At 46.9% G+C, this 14,120-nt stretch overlaps 1 pseudogene; it reads left to right on the top strand.

Annotated features, from left to right (window-relative positions):
* The first annotated feature begins 7,708 nt into the window (after window positions 1-7,708).
* On the top strand, window positions 7,709-14,005 carry Slirp-ps1 (SRA stem-loop interacting RNA binding protein, pseudogene 1; annotated as a pseudogene).
* Window positions 14,006-14,120: the final 115 nt, after the last annotated feature.

Here is a 14,120-nt window from a genome sequence, read left to right as displayed (position 1 = left end):
GAATCACATCTGAGGACTGAAAATAGGTAGAAATATTTCCCTATCATACATTCTGAGGTGTTTTAAGTCTCCCACAGCCCCTAATGTGGAGGATGAGATTCTCAGAAGCTGATATTATTCCGTTGATTTCATGGGTCCTTGAAAGTCTCATGTGGTTCAATTAAAATTGTAGACCATCCAGTTCTCCTATGAGAAACTAAAGTCAGGCCGCTCGTCCCCTGTGGGTACTGTAGAGATGGCTGCTACTTTTAGCAGGACATTCAGCTTGAAGGAAAAAGTTATAAGGATCTGTTCTGTCCTCACATATATTTGGAACATAACAGGATTAGGCTGGGAAAGTATGAGTGGCAGGCTTCTGAAAGGAAGCAATTTATCCCTGATTAGATCTTACGGAATTCCATCCAGGGAGGCAGTTTTGAGTTGATGGTCGGCTCTTCGCTGAATCCAGTCTCCCCTTAGAGACACTGTCCTTCTCCCTAGGCTTTCTGCTTGGGCTGACATATCTGGGAAGAAGGAACGAGTTTATCTCGCTAAATTATTGAGTTCTCATCTCTGCTTCTTGAATGAGCCCAAGCCTGTAGGTCTTCTCCAAAGACGTCATAATCTGACTCTGGGTCAAGGTCCAAGCGTATCTTCCATTCTTGCTCTGATATAACCGGCATTTAAAAATCGCTTTTTACTAAAAAGCATCAACTCATCATTTGGACACAAAGTAACCAAAAGCAGGAAGGAAGCCTGGCGTCACTGCCTTCACTTTTAAGTTCTTTCCTTTACCTGGGGTCAGTTTTCTGCTGGACTCTACACGGGTGTTACAAAATTACGAAGGTTACAAAAAAGTTACAAAGTTACAAAGGTGTGTCTGCTCACCTACCTGGTACAAAGTTACAAAGGTGTGTCTGTCCACCTACCTCCGTCTCAGCTGCCTTCCAGGCTAACGGCACAAAGGAAGTCATTGATCTAAACCAGCGTCTCCTCAGATTCCAGGAAAAACAAAGCCTGGGGAGGCAGACACCCTACCTCCAAGATGAAGGTAGTCCTTCACTGTGGTGAGGCTTCCGCCTGGAGCAGTAGTCATCTCAAAGGAGCAGGTTTGCTTTTCTCAAGTGACAGAGGTTACAACTTCTACAGAACTACCTTGTAGGACAAAGACTGAGATAAGTAATCAACCAAACCACACCGCGACCAAGACTATTTCATTATGCATAACTTTTCAGTGTGTCCTACTATTTCTTGCATGTGTGTATGTGTACACATATGTACTTGGTGTCCATAGAGGTCAGAAGACAGCATCAGCATCAAATCCGTTGGAACTAGAGTCAGAGTTATGAACCACCCCGTGGGGGCTGGCATTGAATCCAAGTCCTCAGGAAGTGCACAAGTGCTCTTAATCACTGAGCCATCTCTCTGGCCCCTAATTATACATAACGTTTAACCCTGTTTCATTTTCTCCTTTGTTTAAGCCTAAATCTCATGTCAGTACTTGGGAGACAAATGTGGGGTGACTGACCCATTTATCACGGTATGGATTGCGTTTCCCCTACTTTACACTATTGCTCATCTCCAGTTGCTGTATTGAGATGGGTGACTAAGCTGAGCCAGTTGCAGCTGCCAAAATGTGCTGTCGTCCCCAAACTCCAGTTGCATCAGAAGCACTTCAGGTAGCAATGCCAACCGCAGGCAGCATTATACATGGTGTAACTCGTTTTAGTCACCATCCTAAAGCCTCCATCCAGGGAAGCACTTAGTGAACACAGAAAATCAGACTCACCGTCTTCTATACACTTCGGCCATGTATTATTATGAAGAGTATCTTCTGTCTGTGGGGAAAAATAAGTATCTATTTGCACACAGAGACAGAATCACCACTAAGAATGTGCCACGTGTAAGAATGCGGGGTGCTGAGACGCCCTGGGACCCAGGACTGCACTTTCCATGTTATAAGCTTTCTTGTGAGCCAGGTTTACTGGTGAGTCAGTGTCCTTATGAACACCACACATATGACACGTAAGTACTGAGTACCCGGTTGACTCCAAAATAGACTGTTTTCAGCCACTGCCCTGTCGGCACTCTGAGGACTGGATTCCATTTCATGGAAGCTGAGATAAGAGCTCAGCCAGGTGCATTTGAACCAAAGCAGAGACATACCAGTGTAGACGAGACGGCCTTAAGTACGAAGAGGAATTCCTACCCTTTACCGTTCCTGTTTCGTCACCTTCTCTTCACCATCTCACATCTGGTAACTGCATTTACTGCCCACACATCGCTGGCCTAAATCCTAGGTCATTGTGGAGGCCTCTACAGGGGTGATTAAAGGAGCCTGACTTGAGCACTAAATGGATGAAAATATTCTACAACAATTTCTGACTCTTATTTTGGCTGATTTGCCTTTTTTTTTTTTTTAAGTCAGGGTATCATGTAGCCCAGAATGGCCTCAAAGTCACTAAGTAGCCGAAGATGACTTTGAGCTGCTGATTTTTCTTGTCTTTGCTTTCCAAGTGTTGGAGTTGCAGATAGGTGTGTGCCCTCATGCCTGGGAAACATTTCTTCAACCTTTTTTCTAGAGACCAAGCCCACACATGCAGTCTGCGTATTATAAAAGCCGCCCTCTTGCCTGAACCACCTTGGCTACTCTTTGGCTAAGATTTCTGTAGCGACCAAAAGGTCAAAAATTAAAGTAGAAATGAACTCAACTGTAATGATCAGACTGTGGCTGCCCAGATAATGAGTCTCCTAACTTGTATTTTTATTGTTGTTTTTTTTTTTTCATCATTTGAGAATTTTATACAGGCATGCAATGTGGTTTTTTTTTTCTTTTTTTCTTTTTTTTCGGAGCTGGGGACCGAACCCAGGGCCTTGCGCTTGCTAGGCAAGCGCTCTACCACTGAGCTAAATCCCCAACCCCAACATGCAATGTGTTTTAATCAAACCCATGCCCAACCCTCTAATCCTCTCCATGGCTTTCCCCTTTCTATTTCATGCTTTCTTTTGTCTGTTAAGTCAAGGAGTCCACTTTCGAGCTGCCTGTTTGTATATGAGTGCAGCAGCATCTGCTAGAGCATGGTGAGCCTCTTAGGGGCCACCTCCACAAAGAAAGGTCGCTCTCCCTGCCCCAGCAGCATCTGCTAGAGCATGGTGAGCCTCTTAGGGGCCACCTCCACAAAGAAAGGTCGCTCTCCCTGCCCCAGCAGATATCAGCTGTCAATGGTTCCTCAGACAGGAGTGGGAATTCATGAACCCCTCCCCATCCATGCCGGGGTTTGGGTTGGTCTCATCTTGTGTAGGTCTTGTACAAGGAGTCCTAGCCTCTGGGTGTTCATGTGTGCAACTGACTGTCATGTCCAGAAAATAATGCAGACACCCACTCCTTCTGGGTCTTGTAATATTTCTACAATGGACTCTAAGATGATCCCTAGGCTTTACAGAGGTGTGTGTGTGTGTGTGTGTGTGTGTGTGTGTGTGTGTGTGTGTGTGTGTGTGTTATGTCTTGTTTACAGCTGAGCCCTCCATAGTCTATTGTCCTCTGCATACTGTAGATCTCTGTACTAATCATCATCTACTATTAAAGACAGACAGACAGACAGACAGACAGACAGACAGATAGATAGATAGATAGATAAAAGCATCTCTGATAAAGGATGAGTCTTGAACTAATCTATGGTATAAAGATAAAAAGTTAGGGGACAATTTGATACTTTGATCAATTAGCAGAATAAATAGTATTAGGTTCTCCCCTCGGGCCCATGACCTAACCAGCTACATGGTTTTGGTTCAGTCAACAGAACCACATATGAGTTCTGTCTTGTGGAGCAGGTCTTAAATTCAATTAAAAAAAGCAAATGGTTACTTCCATGATATTTGTGCTATGCTGGCACCAACGGGCATATCTTGCCAAGCCAGTTGTTATTGAAGTTTGCAGGGTTCACAGCTAAGTGATACTGTTGCTTTTTAGTCCAACTCATAATGAACTTTGGTGCCTTGTTCCAAGTAGCCAAACTCAGGAAGAGAAGTGGTACTATATATTTTATTGCTTAATCCCTGGCATGGTGGCACGTGCCTTTACTCCCAGCACTCAGGAAGCAGAGACAGGCAGATCTCTGTGAGTTTGAGGCCAACTGGCCTACAAAGGGAGTTCCAGGACAGTCAGGGCTTAAAGCCTTGTCTTAAACAATGCCAACAGCAACAACAAATGTTCTGTTTAACAAAACAATGAGCTGTCCAGTTATCTTTCCAAGTATGGACCCCATACGACAAAATATTTGTTCTTTACTGTATAAAGTTAAGTCCCTTTTAAGGAGTGATTCTCTAAGAATTTGCCCCCAAGTCTGGCAGTAGTAGCATAAGCCTTTAATCCCAGCACTTGGGAGGCAGAGGGAGGTGGATATCTGAGTTTGAGGCCAGCCAAGGCTACACAGAGAAACCTTGTCTTGAAAACCAACCAACCAACCAACCAAAAGCAAGAATCTGTCCCCTATATTTCTGTCTTCCCTTGCATCATATTTCTTAATGAATCTTTCAATATATACATATTCTGGTCTGGAAAATATTTCTACTCTCAAGTCGTTAGCTTGCCCCATTGTTCTTACCACATCTTGGTGCCCATGGGGAACTCTCTCCTTGACTCTCTTGGCCTTTTTATCCTGGAGAGCAGTTGTTGATCCAGTCATGGGCATGAAGGCTTCATGTTAGGGCTGTATTCCAGTGAGACCAAAGCCTGTGAAATAAGGCATGCCTTCCTGCCTCGCTGAAGGACACTCACTGACTGTGGCTATTCTGTGGCAGCCCCAGAGGAGGAGAATGGCCGTCAGTCCACAGGAGTCACCTCCCTATCCTAGGAGCGCTCCCACATGTCTTCTGTCTTCCCTCTCAAACACCTTGCTGGTCCCAGCATTGGCTGCCACTCTGAAGCAGGCCAGAGCGGAGAATGCACCCGACTATTTTTATACCCTCCCTTTCCCATCCAGGCATGAATGAATTCCTGATCCAAAACACATGGAAACCAGGCTTTCACCTTCTTCAGGATAGTAAGCCCCCCACTCTCCATCATGACTGAGTCCTAGCTAGTTTGAGTTTGTGAAGTTTTTCCTTTAAGTTTAGTCCATCTTAGCTGACAAAGGTGATTTGGCTCTGGAGTAAAATCGTCGTCAGGGTGGCCTGGCCTTCCTGACTCCCACAGTCTCCATTAGTAGACTTGCACATGAGTTCATCTGGCCTACATAGCCCAAAAGGGAAAGGGATGCCCAGCTTAGAGCACACCTCAACTGTGTCCGTATGGTGAGACTTACTGACTAGCCCTGTCAATCAGGGAGGTCAGTTTTCTTCAAGGGACACCTGCCTTCAGTAGGACCTAATCTGACCTCTATGATTGGTCCTCCAACATAGTCTCAAAAACTAAATTTGATCCCTAGACTTACAAAGCACACACACACACACACACACACACACACACACACACACACACACACACCACAACCATTTTGTTTTACTTTCTAACAGATCAAGAATCCTGACAACCTCAGACACACTGAGCTGTTACGTTACCATCCTGTAATTAAACCCTTTTGTGAATAACTCAGGAAGAACTCTGAGACACCTTCATGGTCTCTATGTCTCATGACTTTTCCTCGGAGCCTTCAGCTGTGACCGGAACATCATATGTGGCTCAGATGACACCACTGGTGACCTTTCCATTGTGTGAACCCAGCCTTTACTCGAACACTGGCTTCCCTGCCACCGGCTATGCCTCCTCCTGGCAGTTCTGCTCTACCCTCCCTCTTGGCTTCTCCTATTCCCTCCTTACTGCTCTCTCTGCCTGCAGGGCTCTCCCACTGCCAGCTCCCTCCCTCAGAGCTGCATTATCCCCAGATACTCAGGAACTTCTCACAGGGAACCTGGAATAATGAATATGCCCTCTCCCGCAGAGAACAACCTTTGCCTTCATGGGCGGCTAACGGAGACCTCGGCACCGTTCCCATGCCTGACCTGTCTCAAATACAACCCAGAGTAGGGTTGTTTATTCAGTATTTTCCACCTTCATGAAGGACGTCAAAAGACCCATTGTGGCTTTTGACCTAATGTGGAAAATATCTATGTAATCCTAATCACCTGCCATACACGTGAGAGGACTCAGTCTGGTTTTTAGCACACAGCTGGGCTGGTAAAGCTAATACTCATAAGTTAGTTAGCCACCCGCCGGGCTCCACTGGGAGCCAAAACAGAGCCTGGATGGTCGTAGCAGGAGACTAGCGTAGGAACAATGAGGGGAAGTTCCACCAAGACCCTCTGATTGTTCAAGGGAGCAATAGAAGGTTGCAGCCAAACCCATTAACTCTGGCTGGTGATGGGAGATAACATGGAGCCTCTGAGAAACCCTGCCGTCTTGGGTAGCTAAAAGCATGAGCAAGGTCTAATGGAGGACTTGGGAGTCAGGAAGGCCAAGCCATTCTGCCTATATTACAGACTGCCCTTCCCGGCATTGACCCTAAGCAAAAGCTTCGAAACTAGACAGAGGTTCCCAGAATCCTTTGCCAACTTTACTGTACATACTCTTCATGGTCTTCAGATGGTGAGAGCCAGAAGTTTCCAGTTGGAACAAAGCTGGTAAACAGCAAGACCAGTGAATACGCCAGTGTAAGAAGTGCCCAGTCCCTGACTAGCCCAGGCAATCCTCGAGCGCCATCTAGTGGCACTCTGGTTCAGTCTCAATGCAGGAGAGCATTCCACAGAGGCTGACTGCACACAGACAGTGAGGGAATGGGGCCCAGTACAAAATCCCAAAGTTACTTGAAAGATAAGAGATTGGATTTTCGTTTGTTCGGGTAGTTTTGAAAGGGGATCTCGTGGCACAAGTGCATGGTTCTCACGTGTGAACATTGTAGATGGCAATTTCTTGTCGTAAGGTCAAAGGTTAGACAGGGTTAGAGGAAACAAACCCAGCCTCCGGTTGAAGGGCTTTGCTGACATTGCTGCCCAGGGCATGTCAGCCAAGTGTGCTCAGAACTACCCTGGAGCAAATTTCCAATCAGCAAAATGAATTTCCAGGAGGGAGAAATGCCCTTCTCTTGTTCCTGAGGGAAGGTCAACTTTTTGCCCAACAGTTCATTGTTAGAATAAACATTGAACAAACTCTGCCAGAACCTGACCACGTTCTTATGTTGAAAATCCAGCCCTTTCCCCCTGTGAAGTGAAGCCTGGACTGCACTGGAGACCCCAAGAAGTTGGAGGGGCCAAAGCTGCGGGCTGTTAAGGAAAACTGCATACGTGAAGTGGAGCTTATATTTCAGGCAGGACCATCCAAGCCCTTTTACGTTAAACATGTGGCTATGGGATTTGGTGTTTGCCTCGCTGACTCCTGGTCTTGCTCTCGTCCGTCCAGTATTCCCTCACTGCAGCCCCGTCCCTCCCTCTTAGAATGGCGATGTATATTCTGTGCAATTGTAAGTTGGAAGTATGTAATTTGTTCTTTGATTTTACACAGGGTTACAAATAAAAGAGATGGCCTGGCATCTCAGGATAAGTTTTGGACTTTTAAAGGGTGTTAAGGCTGTGAAAGACTGTAAAGTTTAGAAAAATAAATTTTGCATTACAAGATGTTCATGACCCCGTGAGGGCCGGGGAATGGAATGTGACGGTTTGAGTAAGAATGTTCCGCCGCCACAGTCTTGTGCATTTGAATATTTCACCCGTAGTTGGTGACACAGTTAGGCAACGTGGCCTCGTTGGAGGAAGTGTGCCACTGGAGGTGCACTTTGCTAGTTGCTCTCTGCCTTGTGTTTTAGTTCAAGCTGTGAGGTCTCAGCTTGCTGTTCCAGCCACTGTGTCTGCCTGCTGACAAGCCTCCCCACAGTGATGTAAGTGCAAGCTCGCTCTAACCCTTCCTTCTAAAAGTTGTTTTGCTCATGGTGTTTTATCACAACAAGAAAGTAACTAATACAGGGCAAGGAGGACCTTGCACTTACCACTAACCTCTGTCCTCAGGAGGCAGGGGCAGGGGCAGGGGCAGGGACATGAGCAGGGGCAGGGACAGGGGCAGGGGCATGGGCAGAGGAGGCAGAGGCAGAGGCAGGGGCAGAGGAGGCAGGGGCAGAGGCAGGGGCAGAGGCAGGAGCAGAGAAGGCAGAGGCAGGGGCAGGGGCAGGGGCAGGGGCAGGGGCAGGGGCAGGGGCAGAGGCAGGGGCAGGGGCAGAGAAGGCAGAGGCAGAGGCAGGGGCAGGGGCAGGGGCAGGGGCAGAGGCAGGGGCAGGGGCAGAGGCAGGGGCAGAGGCAGGGGCAGGGGCAGAGAAGGCAGAGGCAGAGGCAGGGGCAGGGGCAGGGGCAGGGGCAGGGGCAGAGGCAGGGGCAGGGGCAGGGGCAGGGGCAGGGGCAGGGGCAGGGGCAGGGGCAGGGGCAGGGGGCTTTCTGAGAGTTCAAGCCCAGTTTGGATTATTTAGTAAGTTCTGGTACAACCAGAACTACATAGTGAGACCCTGTCTGAGAGAGAGAGAGAGACAGAGACAGAGAGAGACAGAGAGAGACAGAGACAGAGAGAGACAGAGAGAGCAAGGGAGAGCAAGAGTAAAGGAGAAAGAGGAGAAGAAGGAAAAGAGGAGGAGGAGGAAGGGTAAGGGAAGGGAAGGACTTATTTGGTTAACAGGCAGGAGCTCCAGGCAGAAGCCAATGGAAAGATGCTGCTCACTGGCTGGTTTCCAGGCTCACATTCCGCTGCCTTACACAGCCCAGACCCACCTGCCCAAGTATGGCACCACCCGCAGTGAGCTGAGGCTTGCTAGTCAATTAGCAATTTTTAAAAATGCCTCCCAGATATTGCCGTGGGCCAATATGATCTAGTAAATTTCTCACTTAAGGTTCCTATTTCTCAGGCATCTCTATGTTTGTGTCTGACTGACAGCTGAAGTCCTGACAGTGGGTTACCTAAAACTAAGGATGTATGAAAATGTCTTATAGAAACCCTCTGGTTAGCAAGCTCATTTCAAAATATAACTGAAAAAGTTTGAAGGGAATTACCCTTCAAGGCAGATAGTGCTGCTCCCAGAAGACATGGTTTATTAACAAAAATCACGGGCTGGGGATTTAGCTCAGTGGTAGAGCGCTTACCTAGGAAGCGCAAGGCCCTGGGTTCGGTCCCCAGCTCCGGAAAAAAAAAAAATCACAGTGGCAGGCATACTTCCCTAGGAGTCCTGGCCATGAAGACCCCAGAGGTCGCTACAAACACACAGGCTGTTACCAGTTTCCTTCGTTTTCCACCACAGCTGTAGGGTGAGGCCTTTTTGCTGAAGATACCACACACTCTTTGGCTGTGGGTCCTAAAGGAATTAGCCTCAAACTGACCAAGAAAGTTCCTCGCTGTTGACCATGTTTATGGTGCTGGAAAGTGCTACTGCAGAGAAAGAACATCGGTGGTCTTACGCAGCCCTGGACAGTGCATGCTCGAACGAAGATTTCTACACTCCTGCCATGGTGGCATAACTGTTGTGGGGTAACTGACCACATCCTGGTTGGAGTTGAGGCCTGCTCCACAGGAGGGGTTCTCATGTTTGGTACAGAGTAAACCTGATCAAAAGCCTCTGTCTGGGGAGGTCACAGGCTTGGGACAGAACCTTCCGTTGTTGTTTCGCTAAGAGGTTGTGTTTAGTTTTATGTTTATACCCATATACTTGGGATGCTTTTAACTTTGGTAAGAGAAGTTTTTTTCTTTTCTTTTCTTTTTTCTTCTCTTTTCTTTTTTCATTTCATTTCTTTTTTTTTTTTTTTTTTTTTTTTTTTTTTTTTTTGCAGTGGGCTGCGGCCACTACAGAGAATTATTTTAAAATGCTAATAATAAGTGACTGTATAGCCCCAGGTTTTGATTCAGTTTTAACATGGCAGCCTCTTCCATAAAGGGAGTTCCAGTATTGGTTGGCCTACAGCATTTATCAGAAAAATTCCTTAGATCGCAGCATCTAGTGAGCTGAGAGAGCATTTTGCTCAGATTGACCATGGAAGAAGGTGCACTGGACCTTTTGACAAAGAGCCGGCTTTCACAGAGGCTCGGGCTGGGTTCAGTTTTCTTCCAGGAAGAACTTCAGAATGCACTACAACAAGAGCATCATATTATTGATGGAATAAAGAAATCCATGTTCAAGCTCAAAAACCAAAGGCTTTGCACGGAGCTCAAACATCTGATGAAGAGAAAGAGTTCTGACATGATCAGTGTACCGTCCATTAAATAAACATAACTTTAAAAAAAAAAGAGTGACTGTGAGTGCCTAGCCCTAAACCGGAAATCTATCATACATGCACATGCATTCACACCACACACACACACACACACACACACACACACACCCGAGGCTCAGGGATCATCATAAAAGGAGGAAAGCATGGGCAAGTGAGAGGATGTTAGAAGCAGTGCAGTGAAACGCCGCCAGGAATGGCACGCTGTTGCCCTCAAGAGCTCACACAGATGTGGGCATCTTCACAGACCTGCATAAAACCAAGCCAGCTAAAATCCAGGCCTAGGTGGAGGAGGATCCCAAAGTCTTACACCTTACTTGAAGAGCAGCCACTGGGAGAATTTTTTTTTAATCTTACTGTGTATTCCTGACTGGTTTTTAATTCACTAGGTAGATCACACTGGACTTGAACTCACAAAGGTCTGCCTGCCTTTGCTGCCCAAGTGCTGAGGTGCAAGGTGTCTGTCACCTCACCTGGCAGGAGAAGCCTTCTTGAGTGTGGCCACAGGCATATTATCTACGCTCTAGTGGGTGGCGCTGTTCGAATGCTCACACCGGCAGCACCAACTGGACTTGGTGGATTATTAAAAGAATAAACGGAGAACATGGTGTTGGGAGGGGATGTGTTGATGGAGATCTAAGAGGAGTTGGAGAAAGAAAATGGGGAGTGGATATGATCAAATTTCATTGTATAGATGTATGATATTATTGAAGAGTAAATTAAATGAATAAAATGTAAAACAAAAAGTAGTTTCATTTCTCTCCCCCTGTGCTGCAATAGATCAGTTCAAAATGAGTCAAAGAGCTTAATGTAAGACCTGAATTTTTTGAAACAGTTAGATGGAAACATGGGGAAATCACGTCTGGGTGTGGGCATTGACCAGAATGTCTTGTAAAGAACAATAAAGCATAAGGAATAACCCCGAATGGGATTCGTGAATGAGAACAGTCCCACAGGGCAAAGCAAAGAATCTTCAGCATGAAGACAGTCGTGAGGACGCATGGCAGGAGGCAAGGAAAGAAATGCCACAGCTGTCCCTCAGCCCTCTGATTCCTGCTGCCACATAAGCAGGTTGAGGAAACCCATCTGAGGCAGATGCGCCCACACCTTTAGAACCCATAGCTTCTTCTATCCTTTCTCCAAACTGGCTCCAGGTCTCTGAGGTGACCATGGATCCCTCTGACCTGCTTCTCCTGACCCTCAGCCCCTCCTAGCCTAGCATGGCTGTCTGCCAGCCCACCTTTGGGGTACACCTTACCCACAGTCTTACAGTTCAGACTTACTGATCTTGCTTATTGAAAATGCAGTAAAGAGGATACAGAGAATACAGATTTACTTCATTGATCAATGATAATTATTGTTTTAGTTTGGGGTCCATTGCTGTGAATAGACCCCACTACCAAGGCAACTCTTATATGGAAAGCATTTAACTGGGGCTGGCTAACCATTTCAGAGGTTCAAAACCACCACACCTATGGCTTCATACCATGCACACTTCCTGTTTTATGTGTATAAGACCACTATGGACACCTCTATAGCTGAGAAAATCTGGATCTGCAGCCTTTCTCCCCTCCAGAGAGAGAGCCTACCCAGCCAGATCATTGATCTTGGACCATCCATCAGAGGTGTAAGAACTACATTTCTGCTGAATGTAAATGACCTAATCTCATAAATTTCGTTGTAGTGACACAAGTGGAGCATTTATCTCCAGTTCTCTGCAGCTGCGATCTCTGGTTGCTAGGGTGCCATGGGTATTTCATGCGGAATGCTTCTGGGAGTGGAAAATCAGGCTTCACTTCAGTTTATCACTCGGGCCCTTCGTGGTACAGTAGTGGATGCTCCATGGACCAAGGCTATTCCAGAATCTAATTCTAGAGGCATTAGGTGGGGAGTTAAAGGAACAAGTATCTATAGTTGCAGGGGAAGAAGCTGTGGGCACTGTACATGGTTTCTAATACTTGCTTCAGGTGATGTTTGCCAGAAGTAAAAGGAACTGGCTTAAACCAGTCAAAATCAGGATCACCATTCTAGGTGCCCTAGAGTGGCATGTGCCCATTGCAGTATCATTATAAATCTGAGATTGCCTCCCAAGTTTGTCTCCTCCACTAGTTTTGAACATACAGTGTATGAGGAAGCTTGCTCTGAGACCAAGAGCAGAGAGGACTATGCCCCGCTCTACGTCAGGATAAGCTCCAGTCACCCAGGATGGTCCCTATAATCCTGGGCTCAGGGCCTGGCTGTTTTGGGAATTACCCTAGTGTTCTCCTTACTTGCTGAAAGTTTTAAACTTTTTGTACTGCGTTACTGGCTTTGCATTCACCAAGTGGCAATCCTCTGTGATGGCTACCCAAGGCTTGTCACTTTTGATGAACTTGTGAAGGGTCACCTTGTACCCTTGATGAGTTCACTTGGCTCTGGACAGTGTCCTCAGGGAGTAGGTGTGGCTCTCCCTTGTAATTGTAATGCATTGTCTGTAACGCATCTGACATTGTATGTTTGAAACTAGTGGATGAGATAAACTTGGGTGGGAAACTCAGATTTACAATGAGATTATAGTGTATAAATTTTACTCTGGGGCACCGAAGAGAGTGACTCCGGACAGACTGCCCTAAAGACAGCAATCCTGTCAAGCTGGTCTGCAGACAGAGCAGCTGGCTGTCTGGCTTTGATTCTTGAGGGGGTTTGTTTTCATCCTCTGGTGTCTTGTATGTCTGATGTATGCTGTGTGGGTTCACTGGGAGAACTACCGTGTCCCGAAGATGCCAGGCCATCTCCTGGGCAATTCAGGCACCCACTTCCTTCTTAGAAGCTTAATGGTGAGAAATGTGGTGAAAGACACACTGGAGAGGTCACATCCCTTGAGCTGGAGCATCCTTTATGCCTTGGTCTTGGTTCAAGGGTCTAAAAGGGATGGGGAAGGAAAATCCACTAAGAAGCAATGGAGCTACAATGTGACTGACCAGAGAGATGGGAAGGTGTTTTGGAACGAGACTCGAAGGGCTGTTCCCTCTATTCTGTTGGAACCTGACCTCTTACATCTGCCACTCTCTTCTCTCACCCTTCCCTTCCTCATCCCCTGCCAATCGCTCTCTGCCCATCCTCTGCCAGTCCCTCAACCCTCACAGCCCTCGGCTCAGGGCTCAGGTGGAAAGTGCCGATGTACTCTATTTGTCAGATGCCACCACAGAGAAGGTAAGAGCAGCTGAGTGGGGCTCCCCGGGTTCAGAGCCACGGTGGCTACCCCGGGGCTCACTTGAGAAGAGCCCACACAATAAATGAAACCGACATCAAGTTTGCGTTGCCACCTGCGGAAGCATTCTGCACAACACCTTCATGGCGCTCTAAACCGGAGTTGCAGTAGCAGCGCGCTGACAATAAATGCTTGTCTCGGTCGTTTGGTGCTGCTGCTAAGGTCAAGGTTCAGGCAGGCGTGTCTGTCTGGCGTGGGCTTCTTTTTCTGGTGGAGAGAAATCCTGTGTTTCCACAGGGTTAAAGAAGTCCAGTGGAGTTGCTCCCCCACATTTAAGTCCTTCGCTAAGGCCACTAAAGTCTGCTGCCGAGGGAGGAGACTTCGTGACATAATCACCACTCACAATACAATCTGTGAAAACAATGTCTCACCCCTTAACTCAACCCATAGACAGTCCGCTTAGCCATGGCTGTGGGATGGTACCATACACACTTTGCCAGTTAGGTTTTTTGGGGACTTGATTATTTTTTGTTTTGTTTTGTTTTGTTTTGTTTTGTTGACACAAGCTAGAGACATTAGGGGAAAGAGGAAACCTCAACTGGGAAAATGTTTTCCTACTGCATTGGTTTTTTTTAACAAGCCTGTGTAGCATTTCGTTGACAATGATTGATGTATGAGGGACCAGCCCACTGTGAGCTGTATCACCCCTGGGCTCGTGGTC

Source organism: Rattus norvegicus, chromosome 10, assembly GCF_036323735.1.
Source record: "Rattus norvegicus strain BN/NHsdMcwi chromosome 10, GRCr8, whole genome shotgun sequence".
In the NCBI taxonomy this organism is placed as follows: domain Eukaryota; kingdom Metazoa; phylum Chordata; class Mammalia; order Rodentia; family Muridae; genus Rattus; species Rattus norvegicus.
This window is presented reverse-complemented; position numbering and strand designations above follow the sequence as displayed.